At 36.2% G+C, this 5,262-nt stretch overlaps 1 long non-coding RNA gene across 2 annotated transcripts in view; it reads right to left on the bottom strand.

Annotated features, from left to right (window-relative positions):
- The window catches only part of LOC125612495, a 50,207-nt gene extending 48,132 nt beyond the window's left edge, over window positions 1–2,075 (bottom strand). For both annotated transcript variants that reach the window (XR_007342849.1, XR_007342850.1), the window contains exon 1: window positions 1,966–2,075. This is a non-coding gene — a long non-coding RNA (uncharacterized LOC125612495). The remainder of the gene's footprint in view (window positions 1–1,965) is intronic.
- Window positions 2,076–5,262: the final 3,187 nt, after the last annotated feature.

The following is a 5,262-nucleotide window of genomic DNA, read 5'->3' as shown; positions in this document are numbered from 1 at the left end:
TGGGGGGGGGGGGAAGGGTCCCAATGGCTGAATCCATGGGTTTAAGGAAGTTTTGTCCCTTTTGTGCATTCTTCTCCCTTCTCTGGTTTATTGCCCCCCATCCTGTACATGTGATCAGGAGATGCCAGTGGAGAGGCCAAAAGGTGGGAAACAGGTGGGCTGGAGGGGCCAAGTGCAGGAAGAGGATCCAGGGCAAATTAATTCTCAGCTTCCTGTCTGTTCCGGAGTTGCTTCATTAACAACTCTTTAAGAGGGGCAAAGCTCTGGGAACATTGACATTTCAGACTCCCAGAGAGCAGTCTCCAACCTTCCAGACACAAACTGGTCAGTTTTCTTCAATCTGCCCCAATTTATCTTTCTACACTGATTGCCTGTCTTTAATTCTGGCTTCACAGTGCACCATATGTTTTTCTCTGTTGCTAAAAATTGAGTGAAATGGGTTTTTTTTTTTTTCAAAATTTCCTGTTTCAAAGACACTTCATGCAATAATTCTACAAGTGGTTTCAAGAACCCAGCTCTCAATAATAAAATAAATCTGGGTTATTTCTGCTAGAGGAAAGACTAACATATCTCTTTATTCTCTCTGTAAAAAAAAAATAGTGTAAAGTTGCAGTTATATGAAGAGATGATCAAAGAATGTGAAGTAAAGAAATGCGGGAAGATAAAAGCTCTTTAGATAAAGGTTAGGTAGTCATCAATAAAAACACAATGCCATCTTTCTGGATTTGGAGGATGTTCAGGGAATTTGGCAACATATTAAAATACATTTATTCTCTCATGATTTCTTTCAAACGCTGTAAACAAATATTCACATTTGTACCCAACTTTGTATTTCTGTTTGCAGTTTTTCTTAAGAAATATTTTAATATGTAAAATTAAATGAAATTTTTTCCCCAAATCTGGATCTTGCCCTGAAGAAAATATGTTTAAAAGTCCAAAAATATATAGGAGTCCACATATCTTGAGTAATACGGCATCCTAACACATTAAAATAAACACAGGCAAATTTATAAATGCTAAATAAAATTTGTGTGTGTGTGTGTGTGCTAAAAGATTATTTTATTGAAGCCAATAAAAAAAGAAAAGATTTGGAAAAAAATATGTGTGGAACCCATATATGAGAAGAAATATTAATATCTAAACTGAATAAAGGTATCTCAAGATTGATGGGAAGAGGCATGCACAAACCCTTAGGGGAAATGTGGCAAAAGACAGAAGAAGCAGTGTTTCTTTCAAGTCCATGTGTTAAGCCATAGGGAAATTTCACCAAATAAAACAGTAGACTACCACACAGGTCCCACTTGGATAATAACGAATTAGAGGACAAGAGCAGAAGAACCAAAAGAACCCATTCTTGTGGAAATATGAAATATACTTCTAAATAAGTCATGGGTCAAAGAATTCATCATGGAAACTAAGCACTATAATGGAAATGCTACATATCCAATGTTGTGAATTGCACCTAAAACTAGAGTCTGAAATGTTTCTATAAAAATCAAAGGATAGAATCAAGGAGCTAAGTGTTCACAATAAGACTTTTTCCTTTCTTAAAGAAAGGTATGGTCTCCAAAGCAGATAGGAGGAAAAAAAAATAGGAGCACAAATTAAAAAAAAAAAATACAGGGCTGGGGATGTGGCTCAAGCGGTAGCACGCTTGCCTGGCATGTGTGCGGCCAGGGTTCGATCCTCAGCACCATATAAAAACAAAGATGTTGTGTCCGCCAAAAACTAAAAAATAAATATTATAATTCTCTCTCTCTCTCCTTCTCTCTCTCTCACTCTCTCTTAAAAAAATACAAAATACATGAAAAAAGCGCTTGCTTAATTTATAATTTATTAATAAAATGGAAAATTCTGTTGTTATTGCGCAGGCAAAGAAACAAAAGCACACTGGCTTCATACAAGAGGTTCGAAGCATAGAAGTTAACTAGTGAGATCAAAATAAACACACAAAACTCAATTTACCTTTTTCTTTGACCAGGTCTGAGACGGCTCTCCCCTCTGGCTCCTGCCTCGAGCCACCCAGTGGGGCAGCGAGGTTTACACAGACTAGCAGGAAAGAGAGAGAGAACACGCCAGGGAGTGGCCTTTTATTGGGGACAAGAAATTCAGGGGAAAATTCCATCCAATGAAGGTCGAGGGGGACAGCATTCCAAGGTCAGGGTCAGTGATTGGTCTCAGGGTCAATGGTCAGTCACACCCCCACATGGATGGGCTCTCATACCTAGAGAGGGTGGGGATTAGTTCGACACAGTTTAGCCAGAAGGCCTCACACCCAGTCAGGGAGGTGCCCAATCATGTGCGAGAACGGCTTCCCACACTAATTGTTCTCATTAGGTCTTTTAGTCACAGTGATGAAAAAAACTAACAAAAACAATATAACAACAGAAAATGAGAGATTTCTAGAAATTATTGATTTTGAGTTGAATATATCCAATTTTCAGTTATATGTAAGTAACATACCAAATTTGTGATTTTAGAAGAAACAGAGCCAGAATTGACTTTTAACCATTAAAATTTTAAATCAGTAAACAAAATTCTATTCTCTAAATTACCTCTATATTAGATGTTTAAGGTACTAATTCTTTTAGACATGAAAAACTGCAGTCTTCCTTTTTTATACGTAATATTTCAAAGAGAAGAAGGAAAGAAGGAATGCTCCCTAATTCTTTTTCTGAGTTTAATAATAATATTGACACTAAAACTTAAAAACATCCACATGAAAATCTAGTATGCAATCTTTCTTATGAATATAAACATAGAATTCCTGAATACATGTTAGCAAATAGAAGACCACTTTATTATTCTTAATACCATTATGGTCAAGGTGGATTTATTATGAAAATTCATGGTTGATTTAACATGTGAAATTAAAAACCTTAATTCTATTCACCACATAAATGCATTAAAATACAAGACCTATCTATATATACCTAAATGTGTATAAAACAAGCATTTGCATTTGATAAAATCCAACATCCACTCAAGATTCATACATGTCTGCACATGTACACAAGGCATCTAAGGCAACTATCTTACTGATGATTTTAACTCAACCTTACACAAGTCTTACACCTTGGGAGACCAACCTTGCATGTTACTGAGTCACACTCCTTGGCTGGGTGCTGAGGTACTCAGTCACAGAAATGAGGCAAAGCTTTCCCCACCCTTCTTGGGTTCAAGGTATGGTGTCTCCTGCATGGGTGGAACTATGCTAACCTGTTCCTTTGTAATATAACCCCTTGCCCTGTTTAGGATAGAATCTTCCATGGAAGTGACTTGTGTGTGTCCCCTTCTCTTACTGTGCCCTTGGGTGTGGTCTACCCAGATGTCAGTCAACCTACTGACAGTGGACATCATGAAGATAGACTCAGTCCCTTGAAACCTGACCCTTTGCCTCATTTGAATAGCTTCTCATTAAAAGAGGTCAGCGTGTTCTCTCTCTCTCTCTCTCTCTCTCTCTCTCTCTCTCTTCCTGTGACCCTTAAGGTCAGAGGAGCCATCACAGCGACCCCAAAGAAAAAGGTATTTGTGTCTCTTGTGTGGTTATTTTGCGCAGCCCAATTAGCCCAGTTCAACTGGAGTGACCCCAGCCTTTTAGTCATGAGAACAGAAACCCGGTATTACACTGTATAGTGAAATGGAAAACCATTCCTTTCCAAGTTAGATACAATGCAAAGATGTCTGCTGAGTCAGCACAACATCAAAAACATTGAAATTAAAAATGATGTACTAGACTTACAGAGAGGAAAAAAACTTTATTGAATCATATGAAGAATTAAACAGTGCTTGCATGAAGATATCAATTATTTTCAAATTAAAATATATGAATTCCATGGAATTCATATCTTGTTAGTAGTGTATTTATAGAATTTGAAATGCTCATTCTAATACTTATGTGAAAAGTATAAGGCAAAAAAGAAAAGGCAAGATAATTTTGAATTAGAGCAAGGCTGAAGAACTCACCCTAAGCCAAGTGCAGTACTGCATTACTGTAATCACAGTGACACAGGTCACTGAGACAGGAGGATTCCATGTTCGAACCAGCCTCAACAACTTGGCAAGGCCCTAAGCAATTTAGTGAGACCCTATCTCAAAATAAAAAAATAAAAAGGGGTGGGGAATGTGGCTTAGTAGTAAAATACCTCTGGGTTCAATCCTCAGTATAAAAAATACACAAAAAAACAAAAACAAACAAAAGAAGACACAAACCTCACCCTACACATATTAATATTTATTATAATCTAGTACTAATTAAGAGAGTATCCATGTGTGGTAGACAAAAAACAAGTCCAAGAAAGATGATGTGTCTAACACTATTTTTATAAACCATAAAACTTACAAAATCAATATAATATGTACTTATAGAAACAAATGTGCAATGAAAGTATAAAATATTGATGAGAATAATACCTCAAATTTTAGGTTGCTAATTTCTTTTAATAAGAGAAATACCTAGAGTCACAGGGATTGGGGTGAGGTGGGGGGGGGGGCTACAGATCTAATTATAATTTTGTAAAATTTTTTGTATAATTCTTATAAAACAAGAAAAAAAATAAAATGTAAGGTAAAGATTCCAAATTTTCTTGGTTTATAGTATTAGAAGATGTTAAGTGCAATGGGAAAAAAATTATAGAGGACATGAAGGAAAAGAGAGAGGAAGAGAGAGAGAGAGAGAGAGAGAATGAAATTTGAGGCAACTGCAATCAAAAACAAGGATCAGAAAACTCAAATCAACAAATATACTTTGGCTAGACAAACATTTTTAGAAAAAAAATGGGCATACATTTGAACAACCCCTTACTTTTTGGTCTAACATAATATCTCCACCACTTAGTGCATTTGAATGACATCTCTGGTGTCTGCTAATAGTGGAGATGCCCTCTCCATTGCAACAGAAATTAATGTGTTCACTGGTACAGTGTCTGGTCATTGCTTCAAGAGTGCACATATCAGAATCATTAAAAGAATTTGCAAAGAGTCAAGCATGTGGCACACATCTGTAATCTCAGCAGCTTTAGAGGATGAGGCAGGCAGATCACAAATTCAAAGTCAACCTCAATAACTAAGAGAGGCCCTAGGCAAATTAGTAAGACCCTGCCTAAAAATAAAAAATAGAAAGTGCTAGGGATGTGGCTCAGTAGTTGAGCATCCCTAGATTTAATCTCCAGTACATAAATATATATATTTAATTTTCGGTACAAATTTATATATATATTTTTAATCTCCAGTATAATATATATATATATTTAATCTCCAGTA

This window comes from Marmota marmota, unplaced genomic scaffold (genome assembly GCF_001458135.2).
Source record: "Marmota marmota marmota unplaced genomic scaffold, marMar, whole genome shotgun sequence".
In the NCBI taxonomy this organism is placed as follows: domain Eukaryota; kingdom Metazoa; phylum Chordata; class Mammalia; order Rodentia; family Sciuridae; genus Marmota; species Marmota marmota.
This window is presented reverse-complemented; position numbering and strand designations above follow the sequence as displayed.